This window comes from Coenobita brevimanus, chromosome 115 (assembly GCF_032717465.1).
Source record: "Coenobita brevimanus isolate Jiangsu-jjx chromosome 115, ASM3271746v2, whole genome shotgun sequence".
In the NCBI taxonomy this organism is placed as follows: Eukaryota; Metazoa; Arthropoda; class Malacostraca; order Decapoda; family Coenobitidae; genus Coenobita; species Coenobita brevimanus.
In genome coordinates this window covers 3708217-3722813 of record NC_137068.1, presented here as the reverse complement: position 1 = coordinate 3722813, position 14597 = coordinate 3708217, and positions in this window count along the sequence as shown.

The window sequence follows — 14597 nt, the reverse complement described above, 5'->3', positions numbered from 1 at the left end:
TGAGGAGATGTAAATGTGGAAAAGAGATGGAAAGTATAGTAGCACAAGGAAAGAAAATTGCTGATGCTATAAAGGTCTGAGAGTGGAAGCTGCGAGAAACTTTCATGAAGTATTAGTGCCTACTTTAACATACAGGTGTGAGACTATGATGTGGCTCTAGTGTAAAAATAGTCAAAATTAAGAGCAGTGGTGATGGGGTTGTCCAGGAATGTGTGTAGATGGGGTTGTTCAGGAATATGTGTAGTGGGGTTGTTCAGGAATGTGTGTAGGCTAGATGGGGTTGTCCAGGAATGTGTGTAGATGGGGTTGTTCAGGAATATGTGTAGTGGGCTTGTTCAGGAATGTGTGTAGGCTAGATGGGGTTGTTCAGGAATGTGTAGATGGGGTTGTTCAGGAATATGTGTAGTGGGGTTGTTCAGGAATGTGTGTACCATAGATGGGGTTGTTCAGGAATGTGTATAGAGTATGGAGAGTGGACAGGATAAGGAATAATGTGACTTATGAAAGATGCAGAGTAAGGAAGTATTGGTATGTAGACACTAGAGTTGAGCAGCGCTTGTATGTTATGGTCATGTGGAAAGTACAAGCAAGAATAGTCATGCAAACGGTACAACTGAGCAAGTTTCAAGGTGGGAGGAGGTGTGTTAGGACCAGGAAAATGGACATCAGTCCATGGGAAAGAAAGGAATGGAAGCTGATGAGGCTCAGAATTGAATAGGGATCAAGGTGGCTTTCATCAGGCATGCTGTTGATTAGTTCTCCCAGTATTGTATTCTCTCCATATCTGGGTTCTCTGTACTCTACATCACCCCAACTACAGGTGGGGAAAGAGGTGGATGATGATGATAAATAAGGGCAGGTGACTTCACATGGTGCTTACAGTAGTAAGCAGTATTCTTTAATACTTTTGAAAAACCACAGAAATTCTTACGCCTAGCGTATTTTTCCAATTCTTAATGTAGTTTGAACGCTTTTGACCGTTCTTATCCAAAACCAATTTGTTATGGTACATCATCAACAGAAATTTCTGAATGAAATCATTCAAAACATGAAAATGCTAGCAAGTTATCATTTTAATGACTTTACACTCCCTCTTCTGTCTTTCTTTCCTTCATTCTTTCCACTTCCTTCAGCCTGTGGGTGATTCTACACTGAGTGACAAGCCAAATGGTTTCCTGTGCACCAGGAAATCATTTACTCCGCTGGGTGGTAACCATATAACCAAGTTTTGGCGCCTGGTGGTTTAGTGGGTAATTATTGCACTCCAATCAGATTGAGCCGGTGAAGGTTTATATCCAAGGGGTGGTTGGGGTTGACTGCTCATGTAATGCCACTCAGGGATGAGTGAGGCTGGTCACTCTCATCTTAAATGTTGGAACCAACTGCCTAGCTCCGGGCTCCTACACTTCATGGGGCAATGTAGGATTGGATGATGGATGGATGGATGTAACCCAATATAAATGCAAGCCACACAGTCCTTGGCCCTAGCCATCTGCAAATTTATTCAAGATCGCCTATTAGGAGTATGCTGTCGTGATTAGGTGAAACCCAACCAACTTTAACAACTGCAGCTTATTATGAATGTCATTATTGATTCGCAAAGGACGAATATACAGAAGTTTCACAGAAAATTTAGGAGAGTTTCTGTGCATATACTTTACAAATGTACAGTACTATTTTATCCAGAAACAATGACCTGATGATAACAGTAATTATTTTTAAAAGGTGCAGAAATGTGTGATACAGAAGGTATTACAGTAATAAGAAAACCTAGTCAATTTTACACTCAGACAGCAGAAAATGCCTGCCCACCATGATGGACTTTTCAGGTTGGTTTGGCCCTGAAGTTGTTACATGTCATTTTGTCCTCATGAACATAATCTATCCTAAACCAACTTAATTTAACCTAACCTAAACAGAACTTGAAGAAGAATGGGTTTTGGAAGTGAATTGACCTGTTTGACCCGTACAGGATGCCTCCACCGAACCTACCGTAACTGCCCCTAGGATCAAGTAAGTTATTTCTGCAGCATCTGGGCAGCATAAATGAAATACCCGGTAGTTCTTAAACTAGGTACTAATACGGTACTGTTACTGTAATATTTGGTACTGGGTGCTCTCCAAGATGTCTAAAGTTTCTCATAATTATTAAATTTAATAATTGTATACCCTGAATTCCCAGCAATCTATGGTAATATGAAAATGAATTAATCCTTAACTCTTTTTCATTAGCCTAAATTCAAAACAAGCTTTACTACTACACTTGATGTTATTGGAGACTTGTGAATGAGGAGTTTGGAACTTAACTGGCAATTGGTATTATTCTTCTGTCCTTGTTGTTTATTATAAGATCACTAATTAAATTCTCTGAGCATGGATATTCAACAGTTATTCAGTCGACACGAAAAAAAATCACCGACCACTTCCGAAGCTCATTTCCAGACCTCAGACACCAGATATAGTCTTTAAAAATAACTCAAAATAATCCGACTGAAAGGTAATAAGAACACCATAAGGCTCTAGGTCACAGGGATACCATTACCTGACAGATGCTTAAAATCAGGATCAGCTGTTTGGCACAACACTATGAATGTCAACCAACCAAGTTTTGACCTCAATTTACCCCATATTTTCCATCATCACTACGAATCTGGCGCTACATTTTCCTCGATCCGGGAAGATAATGGCTTTACTCACTAGTGTCTTTAGATAAAATAGCCCATGAGCTCAGTAATTAAACGGAGAGAAGTGTAAACATATCAGCACTGCGGAGAAGCGCTAGGGTCGTGCTTGAGGGACAATAGGGACAAGAGAGCATCGGAAAATAAGACTGTAAACGACTAAGCTTGAGTTTGGATCCTCTATTGCCGCCATGAATGCCATCCACAGCGGCTATAAGGTGGCCACAACCACAACATTCCCGCCGTCTATACCTCTGTAAACAAGATGCTCACCAACAAAAGAATGTACACAGGGATAACAGGTGTACTAAGCCAACGGTTAAAAATTATATCAACTCTTGATTAATTCAGTACATTAATGAAGTTTAAAATACACGTATAGTAATTTGCTTTAGACATGATAGGGAACAAGTACAGTTAAATGCGGTCATAACGCTTATTTATATTTCATAACACCCGTTCTTCTGAAGACGAACGGCATACCCAGCATTTGTCTGTACATAACATCGAAATAAAGTATGATTACAGCACAGATGAACCACTTGCTATGTTAGGCTGGTGCCAAGCGAGCGAAAGTTCTAACGTTACTAGTTGCATAATATACCCGTTCCGTTGAGATTCATCCCCCAACTTAACCCGCTGCCCAAGTTCGCGATTCCAAACAATTTTAAATTAATACTTTGCAGAATGTCTAAGTGTGAAAACAGATCTAAAAACAGTACGCAGTAATAGAAATGTGATCCCGGTGGATTGGAGACCAAAGTTACCCCTCTCCTGCGGTCCACCAGTCTCCTTTTAAATGATAGGAAGGAAACCGAGACGTTTGTATAACCGGGCAGCTCCACTGCTTGTCATATCTGTGCCACCGTATACAGGCATCCACCCCCAGCACCGCAAAAAGTAGTAAAGAAGAGACTTGTCCCAGATCAACAGAGCGTACCCATTTGAAAAGTGCGATTTCTTTCGACTCAATAAAACCGTCTATCTAAGAAAATTCCTTAGTGTACCAGTAGGAACAAAAAGAGGATAAGACTCCTTTTACTCAATCTTGGCCCAGATTTTCGTCTTGCATCTTACTTTGCTCAACTCAGTAGCAGAATAAAACAATGCTACTGCTTTTACATCCTTTCCATGGTACATTTTAGTAATAATTGTAATCAACTGTTAATCTATGATACAAAAACCCACACTGGCAGACGAAAAAAGATGTATTCCAGTTTCGGCGACAGCTGTCGTCCTCTTCAGTGGATCTACAGACCAAGACTGGTACATACAAATGCTGAGAAGCTGCTTATATGCAGGGTGAGGACACGTTTTCCCAACCACACCTGATGTGACCTCACCTGACTCTCCCTCTACTCTGTCCACGACCTGAGTGAGGGATTACAAGGGGCGGCAAGGACCTTGCCACTAATCTTCTCATCACTGGATTCCTTCACTATGGTTAAAATTATTATATCTCTCTATACATACAGCTTCCACAATCCTACGTTTCTTATAGTTACTACATTTGTACAATATTTGGCTAGAATTCCAGTCGATTCTATGGTCGTTTTCCGAAGAGTGAACGTACACTGCGTTATTTATGTTGCCTATCTTACAAGCATACTTGTGTTCCTTAATGCGAGTGTCCAAATCCCTTCCCGTTTCACCAATATAAATCAAATCACAGTCTCTACATGGAATTTTGTATACCCCTGCAGTTTTGTTACTAATTGGTTTATTCTTTACCAGCATTGATCTTAAGGTGGAAGTATATCTAAATGCAATGTTTACATCCAAATCATGACTCACAGACTTCACCAAGCTAAGATTTGACACATACGGAACCGTGATGTATGGCTTATTTTGCTGACTTTGTGATGTTGGTCTAGGTACAAAAAAGGCTTTTCTGGCTTTAAAATACGCTTGCCTTATAAACCAACTGGGATATTTTAGATCTAAAAATATTTTCCATATCTTGGCGTTTTCCGTATCCAGATGTTGGGGACTACTAATTCTGAGTGCTCTAAGGAACATAGAAGAAATAACTGACATTTTAGTGGAACTGTGGTGATATGAATAATAATGTATATACAAATTGCACTGGGTTGGTTTCCTGTATACAGAAAAGCTAAGTGTCCCAAGTTCATCCCTGTGCACAATACATCTAAAAATGGAAGGGAACCACTATTTTCCCATTCAACTTTAAATTTAATTGAGGGAACCAGTGCATTTAATTTTGTAAGAAACTCGTCAAAGTTAGTGTATACGTCTGGCCAAAATGAAAACACATCATCAACATACCTATACCAAATTAAATTTTGAGGAGATATGGTGGTAAGAAGGTTGGATTCAAAATATTCCATGTACAGGTTACTAAGAATTGGAGAGAGGGGCGAGCCCATACCCATACCAAACTTTTGCATGAAAAACTGATCACCAAAAGAAAATGCATTACACTGCACACAAAGGCTAATAAGTTGGAGAAAGACATCATGTGGCATGCCGAGATCAATGTTACAATTAGGTAATTTTTCTTCCAAGAAACTAATTACATCTTCAATAGGGACATTAGTAAAAAGCGAGTCTACATCAAAACTGACCAACCTGCCACTGGAGAAACTGAGAGACTTAATCTTATCAATTAAATCAGTAGAGTTTTGGACATGGGATTTAGAGAATGTGCCAACCAATGGTACTAATTTGTTTGCTTTGAAAGTTTGTAAGTGAATGAGCCACACTGTGAGATGATAGGACGAAGGGGAATCTGTGGTTCATGGATCTTTGGTAACCCATAAATGTAAGGTAATTTTGGATTAATTTGAATGAACTTACTTGCATCAATGTTTGGCACATCCTTTAAAATGCTTTTGACTTTCTTATTAAAGTCTGTGGATAACCTCTTGAGAGGGGATGACACAAGTTTTTCGTAAGTAGTGGCATCACTCAACAGGTGGTTCATCTTTTCCACATAATCAGGTTTGTCTAAAATGACCACACAATTACTTTTGTCCGCTTAAGTAACAAGAATAGAATCATTTTTCTTGAGACTTTCACGGGCCAAACGAAAACGTCGTGGTATGGAGTCATTGGATTCAAAATTTCCTATGAAACTGCTAATTATTAAACCAGTAAGGCACGGGATATCCAGCTTGCTGTTAAAGGTAGAAGAAACAAAATCAAGTGTTACATCATTTCCTGGTTTCAAGGCAAAGGACAAACCTAAATTTTAAACTTGCTCCTCGACACGACTCAGTACATACGTAGAAAGATTTAAGATGGAATTCGGTAATATACACATACTTCACGGACTGTGGTTACACAAATCACTAAGTTTTTCTTGCAGTCGGATGCGTGTGAAATAAGTTTCTCTGTTACATTTCTTATCAGCTGTTTCACATATTGCTTCAAATAAATCACTTGGCAATTGTTGCTTGAGGAAACTCAACGTACGTCGTAGATGGTAGTATGTTTCATCAATTTCTCTCTTCACGTTGCGTATACCGTCCTTCAGTAACATCCGTGCAGAATCAGGGAAGGGGTCGTGTTGCTGCCTGAAGAGAGAAGGTCGGAAAGATCTAGGCACCACTTGTTCATGGAGGCAATCGGTGAGGAAATGTTGCTGTAGTTTCTTGTGTTTGACGGAGATAAGCAGCTTCTCATAACGACGAAAGCAGGCCACAAGATGGGGGAAAGTGCCGCCCCATGTAATCCCTCACTCAGGTCGTGGACAGAGTAGAGGGAGAGTCAGGTGAGGTCACATCAGGTGTGGTTGGGAAAACGTGTCCTCACCCTGCATATAAGCAGCTTCTTAGAATTTGTATGTACAGTCATGGACAAAGATACTTGGACACTCAGGGGCTGAGCTGATAGTTTCCTTTTCATTTTCGCTTTTTCCACTAAATCTTCGTCCATATGAACGGAGGGCTTTAATTTGTACAGAGAAAATAGACATTGCCGTTATTAGTGAAACTTGGATGAATACAGACACTCGAGAATTTTTAGCAGAATATCAGATAAAAGGCTATAATATTTTTGTGTCAAACCGTCAGGGAAGAAAGGGGGGAGGGGTAGCTATTTATGTAAAGGATTCATTAAACTGTTACAATAAAGCAGACATTAAAGTAAATAGGGACACAGAAAGTGTCTGAGTTGAGGTTAGTAACAATAGGGAGAAATTAGTCTTAGGAGCAATTTACAGATCTCCTAAATTAAGTAGAGCTGATAGTAAATACCTCTGGGAGGAAATAAGGAAAGCATCACAGTTCAGCTTAGTAATAATTGTTGGGGACCTTAATCTGCCAAAGATAGATTGGAGAAATCAGACAGGAGATGCAGAGTCAGAGGAATTTCTACAGGTAGTACAGGATAATTTCCTTTATCAGTATATCAGGGAGCCCACCAGAGGTAATAATATACTAGATTTGGTTTTAGCTAATAAAGAAAATATCATTAGCGATATAGAGGTTGGTGGACGACTTGGTAATAGCGATCATGAAGAAATTAAGTTCAAATTTATTTGGGATGTCTGTTCCACTGAAAATACCTCCACCGTTCCTAATTTTCGTCTAGGAGATTTCGATGGCTTAAGAGCTTATTTTCGAACGGTATTCCACAGGGAGATTAGCTATTTGAGGGAATGCCAGGTTAGTAGGGAACCCCAGGTCATAGGTCAGGCACAGGAAACACGTGGGGATGTCCGTCAGGTGTCTGTGAGGGGGGAGGTGGTAGATAGGAATGTAGTCCAGGTGACGGAAATTAACTCAGCTCCAGTACCAAACAGACGTTCGACCAGTGAGAAGTATAACGAGTTAATAAATATAATACACGGAGGCCAAGATAGATATATTCCTTCAAAACCGTTTAGAACTAATAATTCAGAACCAATATGGTTAAACAACATTAAAATCTCTCATAGGCCAAAGGAAAGGAATATATAGAAAAATAAAACGTGGAGAGGAACACTTACGTAACCGATACACGATTTTAAATAGAGAAGTAAAGAGGGAGATAAGAAAAGCTAAGAGAAATTATGAAATTAAGGTTGCTAGTGAATCAAAAGAAAACCCCAAGGGTTTTTATCAAATGTACCGAACGAAAAATAAAGATAGGATAGGACCACTCAGAACAGAATCAGGTGACATTACCAGTGAAGATAAAGAAATGTGCTCCATCCTAAATAATTATTTCATATCAGTATTCACCAAGGAAAATCTAAGCCTGGTCCCTCAAGCAGCAAATATTTACCATGAGAATACGGAAAATATTCTTAGTAAAATAACCATTAGTAAGGAGGACGTATTGAAAGAAATTAATAAGTTAAAACCTCAAAAATCGCCAGGTCCGGACAATATATATGCAAAAAATTATAAAAGAAACCAAAGAAGAATTATGTCAGCCACTTTTAACATTATTTAATGACTCTTTAAGTTCAGGAGAAGTTCCAGAGGCGTGGAAAACCGCAAACGTAGTGCCCAGCTTTATAAAGGGTGATAAATCAACTGCGTCGAATTATCGTCCGATAAGTCTAACGTCAATAGTAGGAAAAATGTTAGAGTCAATTTTGGCAAATAAGATTAGAGAACACTTAGAAAGATTTAATCTTATAAACGAAAGTCAGCACGGATTCAGGCAAGGACGATCCTGCCTCACAAACTTGTTGTCATTCTACTCGGAGGTCTGTGAGGCAGTAGATAGCGATAAAGCTTACGATGTTATTTATCTGGACTTTAGTAAAGCTTTTGACAGAGTCCCACACGAAAGGTTAGTTAGAAAGGTTCGAGCACACGGTATAGACGGCGATATCTTAAAATGGATAGAATCCTGGCTGAAAGGACGAAAGCAGAGAGTATTAATAAACGGAACTAAGTCGGACTGGGGATTAGTAACTAGCGGTGTACCACAGGGTTCAGTACTCGGTCCCTTATTATTTATCATATATATAAATGATCTAGACTTAGGAGTCAATAGCAGCATCAGCAAATTTGCCGACGATACAAAAATAGGGTGTATCATTAACTCGACTGACGATTGCCATAACTTACAAAAAGACCTCGATACATTGTCCAAATGGTCTAAAACTTGGCAAATGGAATTTAACGATGAAAAATGTAAAGTACTTAACGTAGGTAAGACCATTGGAGATACTAAATACAGCTTAGATAACAAAGAAATTAGGAAATCGGTATGCGAGAGAGATCTAGGAGTTATGATTAGTAACGACCTTAAACCAAGGCAACAGTGCATTAATGCGAGAAATAAAGCAAATAGGGTCCTAGGATTTATTTCGAGAAGCGTGAGCAATAGATCATCTAAAGTAATACTAAAACTTTATCTAGCATTAGTATCTAGCATTTAGACTACGCAGTACAATTTTGGTGTCCTTACTATAGAATGGATATTAATTCGTTAGAAAATGTACAGAGAAGAATGACTAAAATGATACATGACGTCCGGAACCTGTCATATGAAGACAGACTGAAAAGACTAAGTCTGCATTCGCTAGAGAGGCGTAGAGTAAGGGGAGACATAATTGAGGTGTTTAAGTGGATGAATGGCATAAATAAGGGAGATATTAGCAAGGTACTTAAAGTGAGCATACAGGATAGAACTAGAAATAATGGTTTCAAACAATAAAAATTCCGTTTCAGTAAGGAAATCGGTAGAAATTGGTTTGGTAATAGAGAGTTTCAAGCATAGGCTAGATAAGCATATGACAAATAAGGGGTGGATATAAAGATAATCTTATAACCAATACTAATTCAAAAAAATTTTCTTTTCAGGTTACACTATGATAGTCTCTATTCTCCTTTCACACTTTCCTGTAAAATATCCACGCCAATTTTTCTATACGGCGTGGTGTTCTTTCTGACTTTTTCCTGCCGGCTTCGGCTGGAGGGTTTGGAGGGCGGGGGAGAGCCTTCTTCTTTGCTATCCTTATCTCATTCTAGTAGTTCAGTTACTCTTCTACGAGCTGCCTAGCATGGGCCAACCGGCCTACTGCAGTTATCCTCTCTTCTTATGTTCTTATGTTCATTTGTATGTACAGTCATGGACAAAGATACTTGGACACTCAGGGGCTGAGCTGATAGTTTCCTTTTCTTTTTCGATTTTTCCACTAAATCTTTGTCCATATGAACCGTATCCCCCCATCCCCTTCCTTCCCTCACCTCCTCTCCGTCCTAGCCATATGACCCGGGAAGGCTGGTCATTCCCAGGGGACAAGTGGACATTCCTCACCTCTCTCTCTCTCTCAATCCCTGATATATATATATTATATATATATATATATATATATATATATATATATATATATATATATATATATATATATATATGTGTGTGTGTGTGTGTGTGTGTGTGTGTGTGTAATTATTATCATGACTATTTCATGATTAATGGCATGCTCTGAATCGGAAAGTAAAGATGAGAAATCTAAACACTTGCTTCCATCCTTTCTTCTCCCCTTCCTCCCTCCCCAATCTACCACCTCTCTCTCTCTCTCTCTCTCTCTCTCTCTCTCTCTCTCTCTCTCTTTCTCAATCTAAACCCTTGCTTTCATCCTTTCGTCTCCCTCTCCTCCCTCCTCCATCTACTATCTCTCTGTCTTTGTCTTTATATATATATATATATATATATATATATATATATATATATATATATATATATATATATATATATATATATGTGTGTGTGTGTGTGTGTGTGTGTGTGTGTGTGTGTGTGTGTGTGTGCAATTATTATCATAATGAATGGCATGCTCTGAATTGGAAAGTAAAGATGAGGAGAATTGGCGAAAATGGTGGCAGAAGGGAGTAGGCAAGTATGAAGGTGGACGTTAATTGGCCCGCAGGGAAATAATGACAGTTCCATATGCTGACGTCTCGAGAGGATTTCCTGCAGTTGTTCGCTCTAAATATGTTCCAGTGTTTTAATTTGTAATGCTTATATCACAGTAAAGGCATACTTTGACTGACATTATTATTCACTCCTACAGAATATTGAGAGAGAGAGAGAGAGATGGGGGGACAAGTGGTCATTCCTCACTTTCTCTCCCTCTCTCTCTCTCTCTCTCTCTCTCTCTCTCTCTCTCTCTCTCTCTCTCTCTCTCGTATGCAGATCCAAAATCAGGACGAGTCGCCTCGCATGGGCCAACCAGCCTACTACAGTTGTTTTCTTTAAATATATTCCTAAGTTTTATTTTATAATACTTATATCACAATAATAAAGGCATACTTTGCACTGACATTACAATTCACTCCTACAGAATCTTAGAGAGAGAGAGAGAGAGAGAGAGAGAGAGAGAACATAAGAACATACATAAGAAGAGAGGATAACTGCAGTAGGCCGGTTGGCCCATGCTAGGCAGCTCCTAGAAGAGTAACTGAACTACTAGAATGAGATAAGGATAGCAAAGAAGAAGGCTCTCCCCCGCCCTCCAAACCCTCCAGCGGAAGCCGGCAGGAAAAAGTCAGAAAGAACACCACGCCGTATAGAAAAACTGGCGTGGACACTTTACAGGAAAGTGTGAAAGGAGAATAGAGACTATCATAGTGTAACCTGAAAAGAAAAAAATTATGAATTAGTATTGGTTATAAGATTTTCTTTATTCTATATCCACCCCTTATTTGTCATATGCTTATCTAGCCTATGCTTGAAACTCTCAATGGAAGAGGCGGCAACTAATTTACTAGGTAGCTTATTCCATTCGTCTACTACTCTATTACCAAACCAATTTCTACCGATTTCCTTACTGAAACGGAATTTTTCTAGTTTGAAACCATTATTTCTAGTTCTATCCTGTACGCTCACTTTAAGTACCTTGCTAATATCTCCCTTATTTATACCATTCATCCACTTAAACACCTCAATTAAGTCTCCCCTTACTCTACGTCTCTCTAGCGAATGCAGACTTAGTCTTTTCAGTCTGTCTTCATATGACAGGTTCCGGACGTCATGTATCATTTAGTGTAATTATTTGTGTTCACCTCTCTCTCTCTCTCTCTCTCTCACTCTCCTATTTTAAGCTAGTAACTACTTATAAATGAATTTTAAACACTCTGTATAGATGTAATTCAATAAAAAAGCTGTAGTATAGTATAAATCTCATAAGACTTGTCAGGGTTGCCTTTGAGACGTTGTCTGGTGGTGACACGAGGGACAGCCCTGCGTGAGTGGGTCATACTCGGTCAGTCTTCCGCCATGGAAGCTATTAAAAAAAAAAAAAAAAAAACGCACCTATAGACTTTTACCTCAGGGGTGGTGTGGAAAAAAAGTCGAAAACAAGAGAAAAAATTAAGAAAATACAATTAGTAGCAGTTAATATATAACATGAGAGAGAGAGAGAGAGAGAGAGAGAGAGAGAGAGAGAGAGAGCGCACGTGTGTAGCGACGATGTGGCAACAGAGCTAACAGAGTGAGGTCCCAGAGGGCCCGACCCAAACTGCCTTGATAAAATAGAACGACTGTAGTCTTTTCAGTCTGTCTTCATATGACAGGTTCCGGACGTCATGTATCATTTCTGTCATTCTTCTCTGTACATTTTCTAACGAATTAATATCCATTCTATAGTAAGGACACCAAAATTGTACTGCGTAGTCTAAATGTGGTCTTACTAATGCTAGATAAAGTTTCAGTATTACTTTAGATGATCTATTGCTCACGCTTCTCGAAATAAATCCTAGGACCCTATTTGCTTTATTCCTCGCATTAATGCACTGTTGCCTTGGTTTAAGGTCGTTACTAATCATAACTCCTAGATCTCTCTCGCATACCGATTTCCTAATTTCTTTGTTATCTAAGCTGTATTTAGTATCTCCAATGGTCTTACCTACGTTAAGTACTTTACATTTTTCAACGTTAAATTCCATTTGCCAAGTTGTAGACCATTTGGACAATGTATCGAGGTCTTTTTGTAAGTTATGGCAATCGTCAGTCGAGTTAATAATACGCCCTATTTTTGTATCGTCGGCAAATTTGCTGATGCTGCTATTGTCTCCTAAGTCTAGATCATTTATATATATGATAAATAATAAGGGACCGAGTACTGAACCCTGTGGTACACCGCTAGTTACTAATCCCCAGTCCGACTTGGTTCCATTTATTATAGTGTTCCTCCTCGTAACATAGGGTTTGGGTGGAGTCACCCCCTCCCTACACTATTGCCATGTTTCCTAACCCTACGATGTATAACGCCTGTGGTTTGTGTAGTAGGAATGATACATAAACATAACTCATACTAATATAACTGTAATGAAAGTGCTGACATGTATCAAGGAAGAATAAAACTATTCTGCATACTATATTATACGATAATAGAGAAACGTGGCATAAAAATTTGGCAGTGTTGCTCTAAAAATATTCTAATTATTATTTACTTCCCCAACACTTCTAACATTGCTAATTAATTTAGCAAGTATAATTGCAAGAAAATTTGAAGGGATAAAAGTGGGAAGAGGCGATCCTTTCATAATTAAAATAAATATATCAAACAGCTCTGGGGTGGCAGCACTCACGCGACACGTGTTTGTGTGTACGCTGTGGGAGGTCACCAACCCCCTACAGGATTTAGGCCTATTGGGGAAACCTCTATAAAAAAAACGCGCCGTGACTTTTACCTCAAGGGTGGTGCGGAAATAAAGTCAAAATTATAATCCATACATAAAAATGGAAGTAAAAAACCATGGATGACACATAACAAAATCTAGCGAGAGAGAGAGAGAGAGAGAGAGAGAGAGAGAGAGAGAGAGAGAGAAATAATAATAATAATAATAATAATAATAAAACTTTATTTCCACTAAACAGTGGGTATTCTTATACATTATACAGTAGTACAGCATACAGTATGAAAGTTCTATACACAATATAATACAAGTTGATACATATGGTGGAGAATAGTGACAGAGAGGTAAATGGTTTAAAAGGTGTGGGGACACTTAGGTTAAAAATAGATCAATTAAGGGATTTAGGAACGAAGGCAGTGGGAAGGATTAAGACAGATGGGATTGTAAGATTAGGGAGTTTGAGCAATAGGGTAGAATGTATGCTCTCAATAAAAGTATAGCAATTATCAACGGCTAATTATTATACAGGTGTTGATGGTGGGGGTCTATATTTATAGGAGGTGTTGGTGGTGGAGGTATAGCGGGTGTTGTTGATGGGGGTGTTGTTGGGGGTAGGGGTATAGGGGGTGTTGGTGGCAGGGGTATAGGGGGTATTAGAAAAACGGAGATCACAAGAGGGAAACAGTGTCAAGGTCATCGCTGATGGAGAGGTCAGCTCGGAAACGTGGCAACAGTGCAGGGAGGGGGTGACTCCACCAAAACCCTACGTTTCGATCTGTCAGACTATAATACTCTCTGCTTTCGTCCTTTCAGCCAGGATTCTATCCATTTTAAGATATCGCCGTCTATACCGTGTGCTCGAATCTTTCTAACTAACCTTTTGTGTGGGACCCTATCAAAAGCTTTACTAAAGTCCAGATAAATAACATCGTAAGCTTTATCGCTATCTACTGCCTCACAGACCTCCGAGTAGAATGACAACAAATTTGTGAGGCAGGATTGTCCTTGCCTGAATCCGTGCTGACTTTCGTTTATAAGATTAAATCTTTCTAAGTGTTCTCTAATCTTATTTGCCAAAATTGACTCCAACATTTTTCCTACTATTGACGTTAGACTTATCGGACGATAATTCGACGCAGCTGATTTATCACCCTTTTTAAAGATGGGCACTACGTTTGCGGTCTTCCACGCCTCGGGAATTTCTCCTGAACTTAAAGAGTCATTAAATAACGTTAAAAGTGGCTGACATAATTCTTCTTTGGTTTCTTTTATAATTTTTGCATATATATCGTCTGGACCTGGCGATTTTTGAGGTTTTAACTTATTAATTTCTTTCAATACGTCCTCCTTACTAATGGTCATTTTACTAAGA